The following is an 18,737-nucleotide window of genomic DNA, read 5'->3' as shown; positions in this document are numbered from 1 at the left end:
TGGGGCCCAAAACTGTTGACAATACTCAGAGTGCGGCCTGACTAGAGTCTTTAAAGCTTCAGAATAATCTGCTTAGTAAACACAAAGTACACTGCAGATGCTGTGGTCAAATCAACACGAACAAACAAGCTGGAGGAACTCAGCAGGTCGGGCAGCATCCGTGGAAACAAGTAGTCAACGTTTCGGGCCAAGACCCTTCGTCAGGACTGAAGAATGAGGGGGCAGGGGCCCTATAAAGAAGGTGGGGGGAGGGTGGGAAGGAGAAGGCTGGTAGGTGCCAGGTGAAAAACCAATCAGAGGAAAGATCAAGGGGTGAGGGAGAGAAAGCAGGGAGGGGATAGGCAGGAAAAGTGAAGAAGGAATGTAAGGGGAAAGCACTATGGGTAGTAGAAGAAGGCAGAATCATGAGAGAGGTGATAGGCAGCTGGAAGAGGAGGCAGAGTGAAAGGGGGATGGGGAAGGGAGAGGGAGGGAATTAGTTGGAGAATTCGATGTTCATACCAAGGGGCTGGAGACTACCCAGACAGTATATGAGGTGTTGCTCCTCCAACCTGAATTTGGCCTCATCATGGCAGTAGAGGAGGCCACGTATGGATATATCCAAATGGGAGTGTGAAGCTGAGTTGAAGTGGGTGGCAACTGGGAGATCCTGTCTGTTGTGGCGGACGGAGCGAAGGTACATGACGAAGCGGTCCCTCAATCTGTGTTGTGTCTCGCCGATGTAGAGAAGGCCGCACCGGGAGCACCGGATGCAATAGATGACCCCAACAGACTCACAAGTGAAGTGTTGCCTCACCTGGAAGGACTGTTTGGGGCCCTGAATGGTGGTAAGAGGGGAGGTGTAGGGACAGGTGTAGCACTTACGCTTGCAGGGATAAGTACCAGGTGGGAGATCTGTGGGGAGGGAAGTGTGGATTCGGCAGTCGCGGAGGGAACAATCCCTGCGAAAAGCGGAGAGGGGTAGAGAGGAAAAGATGTGCTTAGTAGTGGGGTCCTGTTGAAGGTGGTGGAAGTTGTGGAGGATAATATGCTGGATCTGGAGGCTGGTGAGGTACTGTGTTCCCCTTGTCCTCACCTACCACCCCACCACCCTCCGGATCCAGCATATTATCCTCCACAACTTCCGCCACCTTCAACAGGACCCCACCACTAAGCACATCTTTCCCTCTCTACCCCTCTCCGCTTTTCACAGGGATTGTTCCCTCCACGACTGCCTGGTCCACAAGTCCCTCCCCACAGATCTCCCACCTGGTACTTATCCCTGCAAGCGTAAGTGCTACACCTGTCCCTACATCTCCCCTCTTACCACCATTCAGGGCCCCAAACAGTCCTTCCAGGTGAGGCAACACTTCACTTGTGGGTCTGTTGGGGTCATCTATTGCATCCGGTGCTCCTGGTGCGGCCTCCTCTACATTGGCGAGACCTGACATAGATTGAGGGACCGTTTCGTCAAGTACCTTCGCTCCGTCCGCCACAACAGACAGGATCTCCCAGTTGCCACCCACTTCAACTCTGCTTCACATTCCCATTCAGATATGTCCATACATGGCCTCCTCTACTGCCATGATGAGGCCAAACTAAGGTTGGAGGAGCAACGCCTCATATACTGTCTGGGTAGTCTCCAGCCCCTTGGTATGAACATCGAATTCTCCAACTAAGTCCCTCCCCCTCCCTTCCCCCATCCCCCTAACACTCTGCCTCCTCTCCCAGCTGCCTATCACCTCTCTTATGATTCTGCCTTCTTCTACTACCCGTAGTGCTTTCCCCTTACATTCCTTCTTCACCTTTCCTGCCTATCCCCTCCCTCACCCTTTGATCTTTCCTCTGATTGGTTTTTCACCGGGTACCTACCAGCCTTCTCCTTCCCACCCTCCCCCCACCTACTTTATGGGGCCCCTGCCCCCTCCTTCTTCAGACCTGATGAAGGGTCTCAGCCCGAAACGTTGACTACTTGTTTCCACGGATGCTGCCTGACCTGCTGAATTTCTCCAGCTTGTTTGTTAGAATTATCTCCTTGTTTTTTTATATTCTATTTACTTTGGAATAAATTACGTTACATTTGCATCTTTACCACAGCCTCACCCTGTGAATTAACCTTCTGGGAGTCTTGCACGAGGACTCCAAAGACCCTCTGTATTTCTAATGTTTGAATTTTTTGCCCATTTAGATAATAGTCTGAACTATTGTTCTTTTTACCAAAATGCTTTATCATACATTTCCAAACACTATTGTATCTGCCACTTTTTCCCCATTTTTCTAGTTTGTCTAAGTCCTGCTGCAATTGCACTACCTACCCCTCCACCTACATTCATATCATCTTCAAACTTTGCCACTAAGCCATTGATTCCATTATCGAAGTCATTGACAAACAATGTGAAAAGTAGCAGTTCCAATACTGACCCCTGAGGGACACCACTAGTCACTGGCAGCTAACCAGAAAAGGCCCCCTTTATTACCACTTGATTCTTCCTCCCTTCAGCCATTCCTCTATCTGTGTCAGTATATTTCCTGTAACTCCATAGGATTGTATCTTGTTAAGCAGCCTCATGCGTGGCACTTTATCATATGCCTTCTGAAAATCTAAGTAAAATGACATCCAATGCCTCTCCTTTGTCCACCCTGCTTGTTACTTCCCCAAAGAACTCTAACAAATTTGTCAGGCAAGATTTCCCTTTACGAAACCATGCTGACTTTTACTTATTTTATCACTAGTCTCCAAGTACCCCGAAACCTTGTCCTTAATCATAGATGTCAAAATGTTCCCAGTCACTGAGCTTAGGTTAACTGGCCTATAATTTCCTCTCTTTTGTTTTCCTCCCTTCTTAAAGAATGGAGCGACAGTTGCAATTTTCCATTCGTCCAGGTCCATGCCAGAATCAAGTGATTCTGGGAAAGATCTTGACCAATGCATCCGTTATCTCTTTAGTAACCTCTCTCAGGTCTCTGGGATATAGTCCATCTGGTTCAGGTGACTTATTCACCTTAAGACCTTTGAGTTTGCCTAGTACTTTTTCCAATGTAATAGCAATGGCATTCACTCCTGCTCCCTGATACTCATGGATATCTGGCATACAGCTAGTGTCTTGCACAGTAAAGACTGAAGCAAATTAAGTTTATCTACTATTTCTTTGTTCCCCATCACTACCTCAGCAGCATCATTTTTCAGTGGTCCAATATCAACACTCACCTCCCTTTTACTCTTTATATAACTGAAAAAAATCTTTGTATCCTACTTTATACTATTGGCTAGTTTGACCTCATATTTCATCCTTTCCCTTCTTACAGCTTTTGTATTTGCCTTTTGTTGGAATTTAAAAGCTTCCCAATCATCCAAATTCTCACTCACTTTTGCTACATTATATCCCATTCCTTGGCTTTTATGCAGTTTTTAGCTTCCCTTATCAACCATGGTTGCCTAGCCCTGTCATTTGAGAACAACTTTTTCTGTGGGGCATAAAGTGCCTATAAAAAGTATTCACCTCCTTGGGAATTTTCATGTTTTATTGTTTTAGAACATTGAATCACAATGGATTTAATTTGGCTTTTTGACACTGATCAACAGGAAAAGACTTCCATGTCAAAGTGAAAGCAGATCTCTACAAAGTAATCTAAATTTAATTACAAATATAAAACACAAAATACTTGATTGCATAAATATTAACCCCCTCCCTTTTATATGATGCATGAAAACATCACTGGTGCAGCCAATTGGTTTTAGAAGTCACGTAATTAGTTAAGTAGAGATCTGTTTTTAGAGACCTGTGTGCAATCAAGGGGTTTCAATTGATTGTAGTAAAAATACACCTGTATCCAGGAGGTCCAACTGCTGGTGGTCAGTACCCTGGCAAAAACAACATCATGAAGACAAAAAACATTCCAAGCAACTCAGCAAAAAAGTTATTGAAAAGCACAAGTCAGGAGATGGATACAAGAATATTTCTAAGTCGCTGAATATCACTTGGAGTACAGTTGTCAATAATCAAGAAATGGAAAGAATATGGCACAGTTGTAAATCTGCCTAGAGCAGACTGTCCTCAAAAACTGAGTGACTGTGCAAGAAGGGGATGAATGAAGGAGGCCATCAAGAGACCCATGATAACTCTGGAGGAGTTACAAGGTTCAGTGGTTGAGAAGGGAGAGTCTGTGCATACAATGGTTGCCTGGGTGTTTTATGGGAGAATGGCAAAGAGAAAGCCACTGTTGAAAAAACTCACATGAAATCTCAGTGAGAGCTTACAAAGAAGGCATGTGGGAAACTCTGAAGTCAGTTGGAAGAAGGTTCTATGGTCTGATGAAAACAAAATTGAGCTTTTTGGCCATCAGACCAAACACCACACATCATCAAAAACACACCATCTGTGACTTGAGAGAAGATTTGTTTTCCAGTCAGACAATGACCCCAAGCATAAAGCTAAAACTACACAGGAATGGCTTAAAATTGTGAATTTGTAGCTGGACTTGAAAAGGGCTGTGTATTCATGATCCCCAAGCAATCTGACAGAGCTTGAGCAGTTTTGTAAAGAAGAATGGGAAAAGTTGTAGTGTTCAGATGTGCAAAGCTGATACAGACCTTGATACTGAAGGCTGTAATTGCTGCCAAAAGTACATTTACTAAATACTAACTTGAAGGGGGTGAATACTTTTGCAATCAATTATTTGTAATTAATTTAGATCACTTTGTAGAGATCTGTTTTCATTTTGACACAAAAGAATCTTTTTCTGTTGATCAGTGTCAAAAAAGCCAAATTAAATCCATTGTGATTCAATATTGTAAAACAACAAAACATGAAAACTTCCAAGGTGTGACTACCTTTTATAGGCACTGTATCTATCCTGTGACTTGTGAACTGTTCCCAAAAACTTCAACCACCTCTGTGTGCTGTCAACCCCACCCAGTATTCCCCTCCAATCCACCTAGGCAAGTTCCTCTGTAATTCCCTTTATTCCATTGCGGTACTGATACATGTGCATTATGCTTCTCCCTCTCAAATTGCAGTATGAATTCAATCATATTATGGTTACTGCCTCCTAAGGGTTCCTTTACATTAAGCTGACTAATAAAATCTGGGTTTTTTACACCACACCCAATCTAAAATAGACTTTCCCCTAGTAGGCTCGAGCACAAGCCACCTCGTAGACATTCAACAAATTCCCTCCTTTGCGAACTGACACCAACCTGATTTTCCCAATCCTCTTGCATATTGAAGTGCCCCATTACAATTGTGAATTTATCCTTATTACATACCCTTTCCAGCTGCCTTTGCAACTCATTCTTACATCTTGGCTACTATTTAGAGTTCTATATAGAATTCCTTAATTAGGGTACGCAACCGGCAAGAATATTGGTCCCCCTTGGATTCCCTTTCGTACAGGTCACACCTGCCTCAATAGAAATCTGAATCCCTGCCCACTGCTCCAATTTTTCAGCCACACATTTATCTGCCACCTCATTATATTCTTATCCTCACTGTTGCATAGCACAGGCAGCAATCCTGAGTCCTGCTACATAACTTCCTTCCTAACTCACTGTATTCTGTTTTCAGGGCCTCCTCCCTTTTTCTACCTATGTCGTTGATACCAACATGTACCACGACTTCTGGCTGTTTACCCTCCCTTTTGAGGATATTGTGAATGAGTTCAGAAACATTGTGGACCCTGACACCTAGAAGGCAAACTTCCATCCGTGTTTCTTTTTCACATCCACAGAATTGCTTATCTGTCCCCCTAACTATAGAGTTCCCAGTTACTGCTGCCATCCTTTCCAGTTTCCTGCCCTTATAAGCCACAGGGCCAGACTCAGTTCTCGAAGCACAGCCACTGTTGCTTCCCCCAGAATATAAGACAGCTTATATACATACATAATATATATTATGTATATTCATTTTATCAGAATCAGGTTTATTATCACTGGCATGTGACGTGAAATTTGTTAACTTAGCAGCAGCAGTTCAATGCAATACATAATCTAGCAAAGAGAGAGAGAGAAAAAAATAAATAAAATAAAACATAATAAATAAACAAGTAAATCAATTACATATATTTAATAGATTATTTAAAAAATGTGCAAAAACAGAAGATAGATAGATAGATACTTTATTCATCCCCATGGGGAAATTCAACTTTTTTCCAATGTCCCATACACTTGTTGTAGCAAAACTAATTACATACAATACTTAACTCAGTAAAAAATATGATATGCATCTAAATCACTATCTCAAAAAGCATTAATAATAGCTTTTAAAAAGTTCTTAAGTCCTGGCGGTTGAATTGTAAGGCCTAATGGCATTGGGGAGTATTGACCTCTTCATCCTGTCTGAGGAGCATTGCATCGATAGTAACCTGTCGCTGAAACTGCTTCTCTGTCTCTGGATGGTGCTATGTTCAGAGTTTTCCATAATTGACCGTAGCCTACTCAGTGCCCTTCGCCCAGCTACTGATGTTAAACTCTCCAGTACTTTGCCCACGACAGAGCCCGCCTTCCTTACCAGCTTATTAAGACGTGAGGCGTCCCTCTTCTTAATGCTTCCTCCCCAACACGCCACCACAAAGAAGAGGGCGCTCTCCACAACTGACCTATAGAACATCTTCAGCATCTCACTACAGACATTGAATGACGCCAACCTTCTAAGGAAGTACAGTCGACTCTGTGCCTTCCTGCACAAGGCATCTGTGTTGGCAGTCCAGTCTAGCTTCTCATCTACTCCCAGATACTTGTAGGTCTTAACCTGCTCCACACATTCTCCATTAATGATTACTGGCTCCATATGAGGCCTAGATCTCCTAAAGTCCACCACCATCTCCTTGGTCTTGGTGATATTGAGACGCAGGTAGTTTGAGTTGCACCATATCACAAAGTCCTGTATCAGTTTCCTATACTCCTCCTCCTGTCCATTCCTGACACACCCCACTATGGCCGTGTCATCAGCGAACTTCTGCACATGGCAGGACTCCGAGTTATATTGGAAGTCTGATGTGTACAGGGTGAACAGGACTGGAGAGAGTACGGTTCCCTGCAGCGCTCCTGTGCTGCTGACCACCGTGTCAGACCTACAGTCTCCCAACCGCACATACTGAGGTCTATCTGTCAAGTAGTCCACTATCCAATCCACCATGTGAGAGTCTACTCCCATCTCCGTTAGTTTGTGCCTTAAGATCTTGGGCTGGATGGTGTTAAAGGCACTAGAGAAGTCAAGGAATGTAATCCTCACAGCACAACTGACCCCATCTAGGTGAGAGAGTGATTTGTGCAGCAAATACGCGATAGCATCCTCCACTCCCACCTTCTCCTTATACGCAAACTGAAGAGGATCCTGGGCGTGCCTGGTTTGTGGCCTCAGATTCTGTATTATTAGCCGCTCCATGGTCTTCATCACGTGCGACATCAAGGCAACAGGTCTGAAGTCATTCAACTCCTTTGGTTGTGGTTTCTTCGGTACCGGGACAATACAGGATGTTTTCCACTGTCTGGGTACTCTTCTCTGCTCCAGGCTCATGTTGAAGATGCGCTGTAGTGGTTCTCCCAGCTCAGTCGCACAGGCCCTCAGTAATCGTGGGGAAACTCCATCCGGTCCAGCCGCCTTGCTGGTACAGATCTTCCTCAGTTGACCTTCCACCTGTGCAGCCGTAATCCTGGGCGTGGGCAAGGTCTCCTGTGAGTGGCTATTTGCCTGTGAGGGAAGTAAGCCTGGTGTGGATTTCTGCGGTGAGGATGAGATTGAGCTGTCGAACCTGTTGAAGAAGTTGTTCAGCTGGTTCGCTTTCTCCACATCTCCACTTATGTTCGCCCCCCGCTTTGCACCGCATCCGGTGCAGAAATACTGTATATTAAAAAAAGTGAGGTAGTGTCCAAAGCTTCAAAGTCCATTTAGGAATCGGATGGCAGAGGGGAAGAAGCTGTTCCTGAATTGCTGAGTATGTGCCCTCAGGCTTCTGTATCTCCTACCTGTATCTCATACATTGATTGTATGTCCATAAATTGATGCTAAGCACAGGAGTGTTCATATGTAAGGTGACTCTGACAGGAAATGATAAAATCATGGTGGTTAAGGATTTAGAGATGTTGGTTAGTTGGTGAAGGTGTTGATTAGCCATACTGCTTGGGGAAGTAACTGTCTTTGAGTTTGGTGGTCCTGGCATTGATACTACATAGATGCTTCCTTAATGGGAGTTGGACAAATAGGCCATTAGCAGGGCGGATAGGAACTTTCATGAGGCTACTAGACCTCCTAAATTAATGAACATCCCCGAACACCCAATACTTTGCCCCATTTTTTCTACATTGAAACTTCTGTCAGTTGGGTCTATACTCAGTGGCCACTTTATTATGTACACCTGCTCATTAGTGCAAATATCTAATCAGATAATCATATGGTAATGATTCAATGCATCAAAAGTATGCAGACATAGTCATTAAGTTCAATTGTTGTTCAGATCAAACATCAGAATGGGGTTGAAATGTGATCTAACTGACTTTGATCGTAGAATGATTGTTGGTGCCAGATGGGGTGGTTTGAGTATCTCAGAAACTGCTGATCTCCTGATATTTTCACATACAACAGTCTCTAGAGTGCTAAAAATGTTAAAAAAAAACATCTAGTGAGGGACAGTTCTGGGGGCAAAAGTGCCTTGTTAATGAGAGAGGTCAGAGGAGAATAGCCAGACAGGTTCAAGCTGACGGGAAGGCGACAGTAACTCAAAATAACCATGTGTTACAACAATGGTATGCAGAAGAGCATTTCTGCATGCACAACACATTGAATCTTGAAGTGAATAGGCTACAGCAGAAGACAACCTCGTCAGGTTGCACTGCTGTACCTAACAAAGTGGCCACTGAATGTATATCAAAGCGGTGTTTAGTTTACATATATTTTAAAGCTATGAACAGAAAATTAATAAAACACATAGGTAGTTCTGCATTTCTATAGACTATTTCCTGACCCCAGGATGCTTGAAGGCAGCCTAATGCTTTTCCTGTTGTAACGCGTAAAGAGTAGCAGCCTATGTGCACAGCAGGCTCCCAGCACTGTGACAGTGACCAACAAGCTGCCGAAGGAAATAGTTGAGCCTGCTACAATAACAATATTTTAAAAAAAAACATTTGGACAGCTACATGGGTAGGAATCAGAATCAGTTAGCACCGGCATATGTCATGAAATCTGTTGTTTTGCAGCAGCAGTACAGTGCAATACATAGTATTCATTAAGATAATAAATATATATTAAGAAGATAAATAAGTAGTGCAAAAAGAGAGCAACAATAGTGAGGTAGTGTTCATAGGTGCATGGACTGTTCAGAAATCTGACAGTGGAGTGTAAGGTGCTGTTAAGTGTTAAAATGTTGAGTGTGGGTCTTCAGGGTCCAATGGTAGGAATGAAGGTTCAAAGTTCAAAGTGCATTTATCATCAAAGTATGTATACTATATACAACCTTGATTTTCTCTCCTTACAGGCAGCCACAAAACAAGAAAAACCCAATAGAACCCATTAAAACAAGACTGTCAATCGCCAATGTGCATAAAAAACAAATCCTGCAAATAATAAAAGTAATCCTAGGATAATAGCACAGATAGAAAATTCATTAAATTACAGAAAGCAGAGTAGCAGTGAAGGATTTGGTTTTGGACTGGATGGGGAACGTACAATAGAATTTCTCAAGGTCCACTGTTTTTCTTAATACGCACAATAACTTGGTGCATAGAGCACAATCTCCAGACTAACGATATAAAATTTAGTTAATGATGAAGAAGGTAAAGTTATAGATTCATAGTCATAGAGAAGTATTGCACAGAAATAGGTCCCTCAGCCCCTCTAGTCCATACCAAAACCATTTAAATTGTCTACTCCCATTGATCTGCACCAGGAACATAGCCCTTCATACTCCTACCATCCAAGTACCTATCCAAACTTATATTAAACATTGAAATAGAGCTTGCATGCACCACTTGTGCTGGCAGCTCATTCCACCCATTCACGACACTCTAAGTGAAGAAGTCTCCCCTCATGTCCCCTCAAACTTTTCACCTTTCATCCTTAACACATGCCCTCTGGTAGAACCTCTTGTTCTAATCCAACCTTAGTGAAAAAGCCTGCTTGCATTTACCCTATCTATACCCTCATAGTTTTTTGCACCTCTATCAAATCTCCTCTCAATCTTCTACATTCTAAGGAATAAAGTCCTAACCTATTCAACCTTTCCTTACAACTTAGACCTTCCAGACCAGCAACATCATTGTAAACTTTCTCTGTACTCTTTTAACCTTATTTACATCTTTCCTGTAGGTAGGTGACCAAAACTGTACGCAATACTCCGAACTAGGCCTCACCAATGTCTTATAAAACTTCAACAGAACATCCCATCTTCTATACTCAGTACTTTAATATATGAAGGCCAATGTGATAAAAAAACTTTCTTTACGACCTCTTTTTACCTCAAATGTCACATTCAACAAATTACAGATCAGTAGTCCCAGATGCCCTTGTTCTACCACACTGCTCAGTGCCCTACAATTCACTGTGCAAGACCTACGTCAATTGGTCCTACCAAACCGCAGCACCTTGCACTTGTCTGCATTAAATTTCATCTCCCATTTTTCCAACTGATCCAGATTCCACTGCATGCCATGATAGCCTTCCTTACTGTCCACTACATTCCCTATCTTGGTGTGATCTACAAATTTGCCGATCCAGTTAATCTCATTATTAACCAGATCATTATATAGATGATAAACAATAACAGACCCAGCTCTGACCCCTGCGACACTCCATTCATCACAGGCTTCCAGTCAGAAAGGCAACCATCTACTACCATTCTCTGGCTTTTCCCACAAAGCCAATGTTTAATCCAATTTACTACCTTATCTTGAAGGCCGAGTGATTGAGCCTTCTTGACCAACCTCCCATGTGGGACCTTAGCAAGTGCCTTGATAAAGTCCAGGTAACTTCCTTGAAAAACACTATAAGATGATCTACCATGCATGAAGCCATTCTGATTATCCTTAATCAGTCTATGTCTATCCAAATACTTATATACCCTGTCCCTTGGAATACTTATAGCTTTCCTGGACTTCCTGTCAGATCGCTAGCAGGTGGTAAGAGTGGGCCCTCTCACCTCTGCCCCTCTGACCCTCAACAGAGGCTGTGTCCTAAGCCCCCTCCTCTACTCTCTGTATACCCATGACTGTGTCACCAGTCACAGCTTCAATCTGCTAATCAAATTTGTTGACAATACTACATTTATTGGCCTTATCGCAAATAATAACGAGGCAGCCTACAGAGAAGAAGTCATCGCCCTGACACAGTGGTGTCAAGAAAACAAGCTTTTCCTCAATGTTGCAAACATAAAGGAGCTGGTTGTGGACTACAGGAGGAATGGAGACAGGCTAACCCCTATTGACAACAACGGATCTGGGGTTGAGAGGGTGAACAGCTTTTGATTCCTCAGCATACACATCACCAAGGATCTCATGTGGTCTGTACAAACTGGCTGTGTGGTTAAAAAAAAGAAGTTTGGTATGAGTTCCCAAATCCTAAGGACTTTCTACAGGGGCACATTTGATAGCATCCTGACTGGCTGCATCACTCCCTGGTATGGCAACTGTACTACCCTTAGTCATAGAACTCTGCAGAGAGTAGTGTGGACAGCCCAGCGCATCCGTAGATGTGAACTTCCCACTGTTCAGGACATTTACAGAGACAGGTGCATAAAAAGAGCCTGAACGATCGTTGGGGACCTGAGTCACCCCAATCACAAACTGTCCCAGCTGCTGCCATCTGGGAAACAGTACCTCAGCGTTAAAGCCAGGACCAACAGGCTCCGGGACAGTTTCTTCTGCCAGGCCATCAGACTGATTAATTCACGGTGATACAATTGTATTTCTATGTTATATTGATTGTCCTGTTGTACATACTATTTATTACAAATTACTATAAATTGCACATTGTACATTCAGATGGAGACGTAACATAAAGATTTTTACTCCTCATATATGTGAAGGATTAAGAAACAAAGTCAATTCAATTCACAACTGATGTCAGATTCACTGGCCTGTAATTTCCTGTTTTATATTTAGAGCATTTCTTAAACAATGAAACAACATTGGCTATCCTCCAATCCTCCCCCGTCGCTAAGGATGATTTAAATATCTCCACTAGGGCCCCAGCAATTTCTGCACATCTATATTCCATAGATTTCAGTATATTCCATAAGTATGTCACAAAAATGCAGTCTTAGTGAATCTTAACTAGGAGAACATATTAACTGGCTTCCAGCCAGGATTCCAGTTGGAACGGTTGGAAAGTAAGCAAGACGCAGCTGATGACATGGAAATTCAGGCAGCCAAAGGCTGCTGACGAGCACTTTGTTAAATGGGGAGGGTATTCATGGTCTTAATATTGAAATCCAAGAGGTCTAATCCTTCCATGAGAAAGCTGATGTAATGGGACCCTACTTAGTCCAACAGAACACACACAAAATGCTGGAGGAACTCAGCAGGTCAGACAGAATATGAATAAACAGTCGACAGTTCAGGCCAAGACCTTTCAGCAGGACTGGAAAGGAGGGGGATGACACCAGAATGAAAAGGTAAGGGGAGGGGAAGGAGTACAAGCTAGAAGATAGGTTAAGACAGTTGGGTCTGGGAGGGGAACTAAGTAAGAAGCTGGGAGGTGATAGGTGGAAAAATAAAGAGCCAGGGAAGAAGGAATTTGATAGGAGAGGAGAGTGAACCTTGGGAGAAAGGGAAGGAGGAGGGGCACCAGAGTGAGGTGATTGGCATGTGAGGAGAAGAGCTAAGAGGACATTATGGGGAATAGAAGAGGGTAGGGATAACATAAGACCATAAGGCATAGTAGCAGTATTAGACCATCCAACCTACATCATTCCATCATGGCTAATCCTGGATCCCACTCAACCCCATACACCTGCTTTCTCACCATATCCTGACAGATCAGGAATCAACCAACTTCTCCCTTAAATATTCTCACGGACTTGGCCTGCACTGCAGTCTGTGGCAGAGCAAACCACAGATTCAGTACTCTCTGGCTAAAAAATTCCTCCTTACCTCTGTTCTAAAAGGTCATCCCTCAGTTTTGAGGTTGTGCTCTCTAGTTCTGGATACCCCCACAATAGAAAACATCCTCTCCGCATCCACCCTATATAGTCCTTTCAATATTCGTTAGGTTTCAATACGATCCCTCTGCATTCTTCTAAATTTGAGTGAGTTCTGGCCAAAAGCTGCCAAACACTCCTCATATGTTAAACACTTCATTCCTGGAATCATCCTTATGAATATCCCCTGGACTCTCTCCAAAGGAAATATATTCTTTCCGAGATATGGGGATCAAAACTGTTGACAATTTTCTAAGTGCGGCCTGACTAGTGTCTTATAAAGTCTCAGCATAATCTCCTTGCTTTTATATTCTATTCCCCTTGAAATAAATGGCAACATTGCATTTGCCTTCTTTACCACAGATTCAGCCTGTAATTTAACCTTCTGGGAGTCTTGCAAGAGGACTCCTAAGTCCCTCTGATGTTTGAATTTTCTTCCTATTTAGATAATAGTTTGCACTTTTGTTCCTTTTACCAAAGTGTATTATCTTACATTTCCCAACACTGTATTCCATTTGCCATTTTTATGCCCATTCTTCCAATTTGTCCAAGTCCTGATGCAATTGTATTGTTTCCTCAGTATTACCCAGAATCAAGTGATTCTTGAAAGATCATGACCCCTGAATCTGTTATCTCTTCAACAACCTCTCTCAGGACTCTGGGATGTAGTTCATCATGTCCTAGTGACTTATCCACCTTAAGACCTTTAAGCTTGCCAAGCACATTTTCCTTTGTAATAGCCAAGGCATTCACTCCTGGTCCCTGAACCTCACAGAGCTCTGGCACACTGCTAGTGTCTTTCATAGTGAAGACAGATATAAAGTACTCATTAAGTTCATCTGCCATTTCTTTGTACCCATGGGAAGGAGGAAAAGTTACCAGAAGTTGCAGAAATTGCTATTCATGTCATCAGGTTGGAGGTTACCCAGATGGAATATGAAAGTAAAGTGCTTCCCACCAGTGAGTACATTCACAAGGAGTGCTGTTGCAGGAAAACATCATCTGGGCCATGCTCTCTTCTCACTACTATCATCAGGATGGAGGTACGGGAACCTCAAAACCCAACCACCATGTTTAGGAACAGTTATTACCCCTCAAATATTAGGCTCTTGAACCAGAGGGGATAACTTCACTTACCTCAAGTCTGAACTGATTCCACAACTTATAGACTCACTTTTAAGAACTCTAAGACATTTTCTCAATATTTATTGCTTATTTATTATTATTATTATTATCATTATCATCATCATCATCATCATCATCTTGTCTTTTTGTGTTTGCATATTCTGTTGTCTTTTGCACTTTGGTTGTTTGTCTGCTTCTGTCATGTGCAATTTTTAATTGATTCTATTATATTTCTATCTGCCTGCAAAAAATGAATCTCAGAGTAGTATATGGTGACTTCTACTTTGATAATAAATTTGCCTTGAACTTTGAACTTTAATGAAAGCAATAAGATCAAGGAGGGACAGTGATTTTGCATATCTCCTAAATGAATTTTAATGATGGGTGGGCAGTGTTTCAAAATGATTCCATAATGATTTGCAGTCAGACATGGTAATTTTATATGAAATATCACCAGGGAAGTGAAAATGCCAGTTGTTGAGCAGATGCAAGCCACATTAAATGATTTGTACCATTTATGTTGTCTTTGAAAGACGTCACAGAACAATAAAATACCAATTTAGGAGTGTCAGTTTCTGAGGCATGTTGGTGTACTGCATAAGCCAGCTGAATGTTAAGATACTCTGTCATCAACAACTAAGAATAATACACCAGAATTTAACAAGCTATCAGCACTCAGCCATGCAAAAACTAACACTATTAAGGCACTAGACATTAACAATTTCAGGAAAGGTTTGCAGCATAATCTACTACCAACTTTAGATACATTACTGAGTCATGTCACCGGCAGAAATTTTCTGATGACTCAGCAAAAGTTGGGTGTATAAAGGGAGGATGGGAAGATGAATACAGGGCCTTGGTGGAGGACTTTGTCAGGAGATGGTGATGGACTTTAGGAAGACTAAGCCTGCATTGATCCTTGTTGCTATTGATGGTGAAGGCGTGGATGTGCTCAGGACCTACAAGTACCTGGGGTGCACCTGTATGATAGACTTGAGTGGAGCACCAACACAGAGGTTATATACAAGGAGGGCCAGAGTTGCCTCTACTTACTGAGGAGACTGAGGTCCTTTGGAGTATGTGGGCCTCTCCTTCAAATGTTCTACCAGTCTGTTGTCATCAGTGCGGTCTTCTATGGGGTGGTGTGCTGGGGCAATGGCATCAACATGGGTTATACCAACAGGCTCAGTAAACTGATTAGAAAGGCTGGCTCTGTTATAGGAGTCAAACTGGACACACTGGAGGCTGTGTTAGAACAAATGACCCCATGGAAAGTCCTGGCGATTCTGGACAATGTTTCTCACCCTCTGTATGTCACCTTGGCTGATAGTAATAGACTAAGACAACTGCAGTGCTCCAAAGAGCACTATATGAGGTCATTCTTACCCATGGCCATTAGGCTCTATAATGAGTCAACCTATATTCAGGGCAGTGATGACCCTCTCCTGTTAGACTAATTGAGGTAACCTATTTTCATTCTTTCTTACTTCTCTTCTAACATTTATATATCTGTGTAGTTGTAATGTTACTGTGACACTGTAAATTCCTTTGGGATCAATAAAGTATCAATAAATTGTATTTTTCAGTATCAGCCGTGACTCACTAGGTAACACTCCTTACCTCCAAAGCAAGATTCAAGATTCAACATTCAATATTGTTTAATGTATTTCCAGTACACAAATGTAAAGGAGAACAAAATAATTGGTACTCAGATCTGATGCAGCACAAAAAAGCACAATAAAATAAAGAACACAATAATAATTAAAAAAACACAATAAATATTGAGGGAGCCACAGTGACCTTGTCTCTGGCACTGAATCTGGTATTGTGGCTCTGAAGAGCAGAGAGGTGAAGAGGTCTGCAGTGGTGATAGAAGATTCCACTGTTAGAGAAACAGACAAGACTCTGTGGGTACCAGAGACACCAGATGATATGTCGTCTTCCAGGTGCCAGGGTCAGGGAAGTCTCGGATTGGGTCCATGGCATTCTTAAGGGTGAGGGAGAGCAGCCAGAAGTCTCAGTGCATATTGGCAGCAATGATATAGGTAGACAAGGTGAGGAGGTCCTGAAGAGATATTTTAGGGAGCTAGATACAAAGCTGAAAAATAGGACCTCCAGGGTAATAATCTCTGGATTGCTGCTTGTACCACGCACCAGTGAAGGTAAGAATAGGATGATTTGGTAGGTAAACACATAGCTGTGGAACTGATGTAGGGGGCAGGGGTTCAGATTTATGGATCATTGGAATCTCTTCTGGAGAAGATATGACCCGTACAAAATGGACGGGTTACCCTGAAGGACTGAAGGTTGGCGATGGATCCCAAGGGGGAACTTTTTAATATGTCTATGAAATGGCTTTTTAGAGCAGCTCATGGTTGAGCCACTAGGGGATCAGCTATTCGGAGTTCGGTGTTGTGCAATGAACCAGGACTGATTAGAGAGCTTGAGGTAAAAGAACCCATAGGGTCAAATGGTCTTTATATGATTGAATTCACCCTGAGATTTAAGAAGGAGAAACTAAAGTCAGATCTATCAGTATAGCAGTGGAATACAGGGAATTACAGAAGCATAAGAGAGGAATTATTAACATTGATTGGAAAAGAATACTGGCAGGGATGACGGCAGAGCAACAATGGCTGGAATTTCTGGAAGCAAATCAGAAGGCACAGGATACATACATCCCAAAGAGGAAGAAGTATTCTAAAGGCAAGATAACACAACTGTGGCTAACAAGAGAAGTCAAAGCTAACATAAAAGTGAAAGCAAGGGCATATAGTAGAGCAAAAAATAATGAGTTAGAGGATTGGGAAGCTTTTAAAAACCAAAAGAAGGCAGGTAAAAAATCATTAAGAAAGAGAAGATGGAATACAAAAGTAAGGTAGCTAATAATATTAAACAGGATACAAAAACTTTCTTCAGATACAGTAAATAAAATGTAAAAGAGAGGTGAGAGTAGATATCGGCCATTAGAAAATGATGCTGGAGAGGTAGTCATGGGGGACAAGGAAATGATGGACAATGAATCACTATTTTGCATCAGTCTTTACTGTGAAGAACACGAGCAGCATGGTGGAAGCTTCAGAGCATCAGGGGTCAGAGTTACAAAATTTCAAAGGTACATTTAATGTCAGAAAAATGTATACAATATACATCCTGAAATGCCTTTTCTTCGCAACCATTCATGAAAACAGAGGAGTGCCCCCAAAGAATGAATGATAATTAATGTTAGAACCCCAAAATCCACCCCCCCCCCCCCAGCAACCCTCCCTCCTGTGCAAGTGGCAGCACGCAACAATCTCCTCCCCCTACCGGTAAAAACAAGCATTGGCACCTGCCACCGACCACTCAAGTGATGAGGATGATTTACCTCTGCTAGGGCCTCTACATATTTCTGCACTTGTCTCCCACATGATCTAAGGGAATAATTTGTCAGGCCATGGGGATTTATCCTCCCTAAATTGCCTCAAAATAGTAAACATCTCCTCCTTTGTAATCTTTATTTAGCCCATGACCTTGCTGCTGCTCTGCCTCACTTCTAAAGAATCTCCCAGGTAAATACAGATACAAAAAAATTCATTTAAGATCTACCCCATCCCTCTTGGCTCCATGCATGGATTACCATTCTGATCTTCCAGAGGACCATTTTTGTCCCTTGCAATCCTTTTCCTCTTAAAATATCTGTAGAATCCCTTAGGATTCTCCTACAGCTTGTCTGCTAGGGCAACCTCTTGCCTCCCTTTAGCCTCCCTGATTTCTTTCTTAAGTGTTCTCTTGCACTTTGTATACTCCATAAGTGTCTCATCTGTTCCTACATGACTATATCTGCTATGCACCACCTCCTTTTTCATAACCAAGGCCTCAATATCTCTTGAAAACCAACATTCATTAAACTTGTCATCTTTACCTTTTATTCTGACAGGCACATACCAGCTTTATACTCTCAAAATTTCACTTTTGAAGGACTCCATCTTACCAAGTACACCTTTGTCAGAAAGCAGCCTGTCCCAATCAACACTTGCCAGATCATTCCTGATACTATCGAAACTGGCCTTTCTCTAGCTTAGGACCTCAGCCTGCAGACGAGACCTTTTTTTTCCATATTTACTTTGAAACTAATGGTATTATGATCACTAGATACAAAGTGTTCCCCTACACAATCTTCTGTCACCTGCCCTGTCTCCTTCCCTAATAGCATATCAGGTATCACACACTCTCTCACTGGGATTTCTACATACTGATTAAGGAAACATTCCTGAACACATTTGACAAATGCTATCCTGTCTAGTCTTAATGTATATATTTATATCTATTATGTTCTTTATCTTATTGTGTTTATTTGTGCTGCATCGGATCCAGAATAATAATTATTTTGTTCTCCCTTACGCTTGAGTATTGGAAATGACATTAAATAGTCTTGAAATGGGAGATATAATTAGACAGGATTGTAAAGATGGTGTCAGGCATGTTTGCCTTCATTGGCTGAGGCACTGAATCCAAGAGTTGGGATG

The sequence above is a fragment of the Hemitrygon akajei genome, chromosome 29 (assembly GCF_048418815.1).
Source record: "Hemitrygon akajei chromosome 29, sHemAka1.3, whole genome shotgun sequence".
Taxonomy (NCBI): domain Eukaryota; kingdom Metazoa; phylum Chordata; class Chondrichthyes; order Myliobatiformes; family Dasyatidae; genus Hemitrygon; species Hemitrygon akajei.
The sequence above is the reverse complement of the archived record's forward strand: the minus strand, read 5'-3'. Positions refer to the sequence as shown.